The following is an 8,312-nucleotide window of genomic DNA, read 5'->3' on the forward strand; positions in this document are numbered from 1 at the left end:
ACCCCCAGCTGTGGCCAGAGCAACGTACGAGACTGAAGCAGCATAATGCCAGAAGAGCATTAAACCACGTAGGCCTGAAGCAGCATAATGCCAGAAGAGCATTAAACCACGTAGGCCTGAAGCAGCATAATGCCAGAGGAGCATTAAACCACGTAGGCCTAACACTCTGGAACATCAGGGCTAATCTGCGGTAAGTAATTAAAAAAATACATGACAAATAATTATGTCATGTGTCCAGCACCATATTTGTCTGGGTTTGAAACATGTATCTGAAGAGATGGGTTGTTGACATTCAGAGGATGAATGAGGCCCTGGGACAGATGTAGTGGGCACAGGTTTATCTCAGACAGACACACACACTAATAATGGCATTTACCTCAATCCTAAGAGATGAAAAACATGATTGCAAATCATTTGAATGCACACACCTACGCACAAGCATGTGAGAACCTGTCAGAAAGGAAGAATTGACTGATTGTTATGTATGTATGGCAGTGCTGCGGTGGCACACTGTCTTGCGACGTCTCAGTGTGTGTGCTTGCATCAGTGTAGGTGCATGCATTCATCGTGTGTTGTGTTTGCAGGAACTACCTGTTCAGCCCCCTCCTCCTTACCAACTATGAGGTTGTCTCTATGGTATGGTGTGTTTTTCCTGTCTCTGTTTCAGTCTGTGTGTTCAGTGAGGCACGGTATTTTCAGTTTGACTGACCACACATAAATAGCCGTCCAGATGTCCGTCCACACATTGCATAGCCTGTTCTTCTCACTTCCTCAAAGAGCCAACACTGTCTACACCATCTCTTTCTGCCCTCTCTCTTCCCTCTTTCTGCCCTCTCTCTTCCCTCTTTCTGCCCTCTCTCTTCCCTCTTTCTTCCCCCTTTCTGCTTCTTTCTTCCCTCTTTCTGCTTCTTTCTTCCCTCTTTCTTCCCTCTTTCTTCCCACTTTCTTCCCTCTTTCTGCCTCTCTTTCTTCCCTCTTTCTTCCCACTTTCTTCCCTCTTTCTGCCTCTCTTTCTTCCCTCTTTCTTCCCACTTTCTTCCTTCTTTCTGCCTCTATTTCCTCTTCTCTGTCTCTTTCTTCATTTTTTCTTTCCTATTTCGTCTCCCTTCCCTATTTCTTCTCTCTTTCTGCCTCTCTTCCCTCTTTCTTCCCCCTCTTCCCTATTTCTTCCCTCGTTCAGCCTCTCTCTTTCTTCCCTCTCTTTCTACTCTCTTTCTTCCCTCTTTCTGCCTCTCTTTTCTCTGAAAATAGCCAGTGTTCTTTGGATCCTCTCATCAATGTGGGGCGGCAGGGTAGCCTATTGGTTAGAGCGGTGGACTAGCAACCGAAAGGTTGCAAGTTCAAATCCCCAAGCTTACAAGGTACAAATCTGTCGTTCTGCCCCTGAACAGGCAGTTAACCCACTGTTCCTAGGCTGTCATTGAAAATAAGAATTTGTTCTTAACTGACTTACCTAGTTAAATAAAAATAAAAACAATAATAAAAAAATGTATTGTGTTGACATTAATTGTGCAGTGCACTGACCACACAGAAGCTGTGGGTTTGGACAATGCCTTCCAAAAGATCCCCATGATTGAAATGACCAGAAAATATACATGCAGAGGTCAAACGTGGGTGAGGGAGTAATTTGAATCATTTATGTCTAAGTTAGGGTTTCTATTCAGAGCACCACTATGAGAAACAATATGCAATTGTGCTTTCAGTTCTATACAATCATGAAAATAACCAGAGTTCTTTGAATTCCACTATTGTATATTGTGTAAGGTTTTGGATATCAGCGTGGTGCCATATAGACTCTTTTAATGTTTTATATCCTCATATATTCGGCAGTCATGGAGGTGTAGGTAGACAGTGTGTGTTAGTGGTAGCAGCCCTCACACAGCACAGTGGAAGTGTAGAAGACAGTAGATCATGTGTGAGTAAATGAGGGACCACAATCCCATGGATGGACCAATGCCTCTTGTTTACGAACTGAGGTGAAAACTAAGAGTACAAACAGTGTAATAAAAGGTTTTAGACAGGTTATTTTGAAGGAACATTTTTACAACGTCTCACTGTAGAATAATTATGGAAAAATCCCTTTTCATTTTTTAAGAGAGGAGGTGGCATTGAGGAATATTTCAACCTGGTTGCACAGGTTTCCACATTAAACATTTATACCAACATGCTTTTCACTGAGCCTTACAGTGCCTGGCAGAAACAAACTACTCTAGACTGATGTCATATTTATCCTGCAATTTACTGGGCCTTTTTCTGGGCTGTTTGTGTAAATTTCAGACATTCTGTTTGCGTGTTCTCATTCTTTTCCCTTTCCTTAATTCTTTAGGAGGTGTACAGTCACACCTGTTTAGTAAAAACAAGACAGTCATTGATGAACCTAATGGGTCTTGTTTGGAACACCTGACTGTGAAAGCTCTCTCTACCACTCTTCATCATCATCATCATCTCTCTCCCCAGAGCAACAGCCCTATCCATTTATATTACACCTGTCAGTAGACTGGACTGTTGTGTATAGAGGCTTTGTGTTAGTTTGCCCGAGTATGTTTTTTACATATATATGTATTCCCGTGTGGCACAGCAGTGGTGTAAAAAGTACCCAATTGTCATACTTGAGTAAAAGTAAATATAGTTTCATAGAAAGTGACTGAAGTAAAAGTGAGTCACCCAGTAAAATACTACTTGAGTAAAAGTCTTAAAGTGATTGGTTGTAAATATACTTAAGTATCAAAAGTAAATGTAATTGCTCAAATATATTTAAGTATCAAAAGGAAAAGGATAACTCTTTAAAAATTCCTTATGTAAAACAAACCAGACTGCACCATTTTCTTAGATTTGTTTAATTGACGGATAGCCAGGGGCAAGATCCAACACTCAGACATCATTTACAAATGAAGGATGTGTTTAGTGAGTCCTCCAGATCAGAGGCAGTAGGGATGACCAGGGATGTTCTCTGTTTAGTGAGTCCTCCAGATCAGAGGCAGTAGGGATGACCAGGGATGTTCTCTGTTTAGTGAGTCCTCCAGATCAGAGGCAGTAGGGATGACCAGGGATGTTCTCTGTTTAGTGAGTCCTCCAGATCAGAGGCAGTAGGGATGACCAGGGATGTTCTCTGTTCAGTGAGTCCTCCAGATCAGAGGCGTAGATGACCAGGGATGTTCTCTGTTTAGTGTGTCCTCCAGATCAGAGGCGTAGATGACCAGGGATGTTCTCTGTTTAGTGAGTCCTCCAGATCAGAGGCAGTAGGGATGACCAGGGATGTTCTCTGTTTAGTGAGTCCTCCAGATCAGAGGCAGTAGGGATGACCAGGGATGTTCTCTGTTTAGTGAGTCCTCCAGATCAGAGGCAGTAGGGATGACCAGGGATGTTCTCTGTTTAGTGAGTCCTCCAGATCAGAGGCAGTAGGGATGACCAGGGATGTTGGTAGAGCAGGGTGCTTGCAATGCCACAGTTATGGGTTCAGTTCCCACGGGGGACCTGCATGAAGATGATGGTACTCACTACTGTAAGTTGCTCTGGATAACTGCATCTGATAAATAATAAAGTTTGAAATATGTGTGTGTGCCTGTTCCAGCCCTCTCTCTGTAAACAGTGCAGTATGTGGAGATGGCATCAGATACTCTAAGTGTGTTTTCTCTGGGCAGCATCTTCATTGGCTCTCATCACTGACAAGAATTTGCTTTTTGTCTGTCTGTGTCCATCTAATATGTCTCCACCAGTGAAGGCTGGTGGGAGGAGCTATAGGAGGACGGGCTCATTGTAATGACTGGAATGGAATAAATGGAACGGTAGCAAACACATCAAACATATGGAAACCACGTTTGACTCCAATCCATTGATTCCATTCCAGCTATTACAATCAGACTGTCCTCCTATAGCTCCCCCCACCAACCTCCACTGGTCTCCACTAACCTGAGGTAGACCTAAAACAGCTTCCCTTTGCCTTTGGCTTGACAGGAATATACTAACAATATCACTCAAAAAACCATTGTACTCAAAAATTTGCTTGACTGTATATAAATTCAGACATGTGCTCAATGCATGAGAAGAGGGGGGGGGGGGGAACAAGTAACCGGGCTGTCTGTTTATTGGTTTTGATTGGATTGCAACTTGAATGTTATCAGTCTTCTACATTTTCTAAGGATTTTCTTGCTGCTTCCAGCCAGAATAGTGATTCATGCACTGTTTTGTCACTGTAAATTGCCACTGTGAGCTCATGCTGGGCTGGCGTGACCGTGAGGCTCTGAGAGGGGGTAGGAGTGGTCTGAAGGGGTCACTAAGTCTAAGGAGGGGCGGGGAGGGGGTAGGAGGGGTCTGAAGGGGTTGTTAGAGGCAGAGGGCCATTGAGGGTTCTTTCCTTATGGTCAAGATGTGATTTAAAGACGGGAGGGGTTACAGAGTAGAACTAAACAACAGGGACAAAGACCTGGTGTATGTATACATGTTCTCTTGGAGAAGGAATTTCAGCTTATTGGGTGTTTCTGGGGGTATGGTCTATGTATTTGTTTAAGAATATGTGTTTTGATAAATATAATAAGTTCCCGTTCAGAAATGTTAGAAATATGATGTAACTATGTAATAGGGTTATGTAATAATATCATACAGCCAGTCCAAAGAAGTGGATTTCCAAGGCCACCTTGAATGTATACACATTCCCATCCTTCCCCTACACACATAGACTTGTCTAGGTAAATAAAGGTTAAATAAACAATACTTAAAAAAATAAAAACACTATCATACTGAAAATGCCCTTCTGTCCTACTGCCCCTTCCTTACCTTCTAAACCAGGCTTCCTCAACTGAAGGCCCACAATTCCCCCCCCCCCCCCCAACACCAGAAAATCAGCTCCAAGTGATTCCCATGAATAATAGAGAGACACGTGATCGTATACAAATGTAAGCAAGGTTTGAAATTATGTTCTAGTCAAATATATCTGTTTGGGCTTCTTGCGGTCAATTTGCAGTTTACAAATGATTTGTAACTATGTTCCAGCCCCCCGACCATCTACTCAAGAAAACATCGTTCCACGGCTGATCCCTGATCTAAACAGTGATCTCACACTTATCACCTCTTTGAAGCATTGTCTTATCCCGCTCATCACACACAAATCACATTGCCATGTTAATATACTGGCTGGCAGCAATCCAGCTGATCAGCAACCTGATGTGGACTGTCGTTGGATGGGCAGAGGTGGGTCTGACTGCCTGTCCAGAGAGAGAGAGAGAAATGGGGCAGGTGCTTCGATGCAGCAACGGCCAATTGCAGGGTAGAGGGCAGGGCTGGTCAGGGGGAGGGTATCAAAACCAGAATCGTATTTAAGGCGTGGGCAAACACTGGAGATGTCTACTTGTGCTGTGCCCCTGTCCAGTCGGCCAGTTTCTCTCTCTCTCTCCTTGTCTTTCTGTCTGTCTGCCTGTTTTTCTCTCTGCCGGACCAGGTCTCCTCCACCATGCTGGTAAAAGCGCTCCTTCAGACCTCGCTGGTCCTATGGCTGGCACAGCACACACTACAAGGAGGTAAGAGACATAACCAAGACTATCTGTGTGGAGGATAGAATGGCTGATGGAAGAGTGATGAGAGGAATGTGGAAGAGGGATGTGAGGGAATATGACAGAATATGAGAGAAAGTGAGAACGTTGTCTAAAGGATGTAGATCACAGGTGAGAGAAGAGAGAGAAGAAGTGAGGATTGGGAAGGATAGAAAGAGAGATTAAGACATGCCACCATCATTTCTTAATTTGTAGAGTTGGTACATCAGAAATTGTATTTTTAATTAATGTTGGAGTAGTTTCAAGACTGTCTTTGTAGAACATGATTATAATAGCATTCAGACACGTTACGTTGTGTTGTGAAACACTGTACAGTAGGTGTCAGCACAGGACTGCTTGTTACCACCTTAAATCTTCACGGGTGCTTGCTGTGTGCACAGCAGTGTAAATTGGACTTAAATGTTTAAATGTCAATTATTTATTAGTTTATTGTAGTTTCCGAAGATATTGTATTGTTCTGTAAATTATGGATTTGCTTGTTTCTCAACTTAGATTTTTTTTTATAATAAAGAATATTTAACAATTGTAGTTTGATTACTTAAATGGTTATGCATGATAATATTCATATTACATTCATATATGAAATGTGAACTATTTTTGTTGTTGGATGTGTTGCTTTGTGGTCCACATTTAGTTACCTATTACGCACAACTTGCAACTTCCATAAAAAAAACCTGCCAATGTGAATTGTCCAAATTAAATTGAAATAACATTTGAATTATAAGATATGTTTAATATAACATTAATTCCCTAGAAATTCCTTTGACACATGTAATCAAAGAAGCTCTAAAATTCACAGAGAAAATCAGCAAATAATTGCCAGCATAATTGCTTTAATTGAATAGTTGGGGATAAAATGAAAACAATTAAAAATTGTATGGAACATTTGAACAATTCAGAGTAACTACTTTGTTTTCAACCCTGACAACATGCATTTCATGTTTCTGGTGACTTTATCTGAGAGGTCTGGAAGGCCTGTCAACATACAGATGTAGGATCTTTATTTGAGCCAGTTTGCTACAGCAGAAAAATAATCCTGCAACAACAGGAAATGTGAATTATTATGTGGATTATAATTAATTGATATTTTCCTGGAAAAATCAAGTCTGAATTTTCAAAGTGAAAATTACAAACCTCAAATACACTACAAGTTTCACATTTTATGCATTGCAGGACATTTATCCTGCAACATGGGGATCCAATTAAGATCCTACACCTGTACAGCTGAGTGACAGATAGCTGTAGACATGTTGCTAAACTATCAGGAATCAACTTGGGTATTATGCTCAGATATCTCTGCAAAACCGCCCAACTGACATTTATGTGTCAAATTTCCAATGTCCGTGTCAGATCAGGGGAAAAATGGGCCTACGTGGTCCTTGCTGCCTGGATCTCAGTGAAACAGACCTGCTCCAAGTCTGGTGACCCCGCTAAGCCTCTGTAGTTTCATCTCGTCTGATTGCTTTGAATCAAAGCATGGGAAGGTGAGGTGGCAGCAGCGGTCCAAATTTGACAACCTGTTGTGAAAGAAGCCTTTACAACCTGCACACAGTCCCTCCTTTTTGTCTGTCTCTCCACTCCATCAATGGGAATGTCTGTTTCTCTTCCCTCAAGCTGCCCAGTTGGAGCTGAGTTTGCATGGGATGGGAGTGAGATGTTCACTACTCATCATCCGATGACATCACTTAATATTTAATCAGCTGTAGTGTTTCAAATGCTTATGTTATGGATGGTGTAACACTGGCACTGGCCATCAGGAAACGATGAAGGCCTTCATCTCTCTCCAAACCACAGCATAGCATACTTCATAGAGTGATTTGCAATTCTGTTTTTCATCTCTATTAGGAGTGAAACCTCAAAGTGGCGGCATGGGGAAAATGCTACCCAGGGGTAAGTGCAATTACTAGTCTCTGTATGTCTGTCTGTCTCCCCCACCCCACATCTCTCTCTCTCTCTCTCTCTCTCTCTCTCTCTCTCTCCTCTCTCCTCTCTCCTTGCACTGCTGTGCACTAAGCAAGCACTATGGTGCTCACTGATCACTGATGTCTCACATCTCCCTGTGGAACTTCCACCAACAATCAGCCCCGAACAGATTCTGTCTTATCTCAGGACTGCACTCAATTGACCCATCTTGAGCATGGTCTAAACTAATTTGCTCAACTAAATATAGCTTCTGCTTAAGTTGTCTGGCATTTTTAGAATCAATTAAAAATGGAAAGTGGTGCAATCGTCAGTAAGAAATCGGGCTTAGATTCTGTCTTGCAATGCTCATCCTCCTTATTAATGATTTAATATAGACTCATATGATACAACATTTAGATTTTTTTCCCACCATAGAGAAACATGCTCCACTATGGTGCATCACTGATCACTGACGTCTCACATCTCCCTGTGGTGTCTTGTGGTCTTCCAGGGGCTGGTGCTCTTGGGATACAGGGAGGCTACGGAGGCAAGCCCGCCAAAACCGGAGGAGCTGGGGGTAATATTGATTGATTGCCATATTTATATTTTTAGTGCTGCCAATCATAATTTGTGATTTAATTTATGAACCATCATGACCTGTCTTTCTAATGAATCACAGGTGGTCGTTATCCAGGGGGGGCTCAGCAGCTTGGAGGAGGTGAGTTTCTCAAAGGTAGAGCTAAAACGTGTGCACTGAGTCTACTGTACCAAACATTAGGAATCCCCCCGCCCTAAGAACAGCATCAATTCACCTGGACATGGACTCTACAAGGTGTTCAAAGGGATGCTGGCCCATGTTGACTC

General features: G+C 42.4%; 1 long non-coding RNA gene across 1 annotated transcript; it reads left to right on the forward strand.

Moving 5' to 3' along the window:
- Positions 1 to 5,356: 5,356 nt before the first annotated feature.
- On the forward strand, positions 5,357 to 8,163 carry LOC135554936 (uncharacterized). The gene is made up of 4 exons (XR_010457792.1): positions 5,357 to 5,513; positions 7,392 to 7,436; positions 7,960 to 8,025; positions 8,128 to 8,163. It is a non-coding gene; the product is annotated as an uncharacterized LOC135554936 (long non-coding RNA).
- The last annotated feature ends 149 nt before the right edge of the window (positions 8,164 to 8,312 follow it).

Source organism: Oncorhynchus masou, chromosome 15 (assembly GCF_036934945.1).
Source record: "Oncorhynchus masou masou isolate Uvic2021 chromosome 15, UVic_Omas_1.1, whole genome shotgun sequence".
Classification (NCBI taxonomy): domain Eukaryota; kingdom Metazoa; phylum Chordata; class Actinopteri; order Salmoniformes; family Salmonidae; genus Oncorhynchus; species Oncorhynchus masou.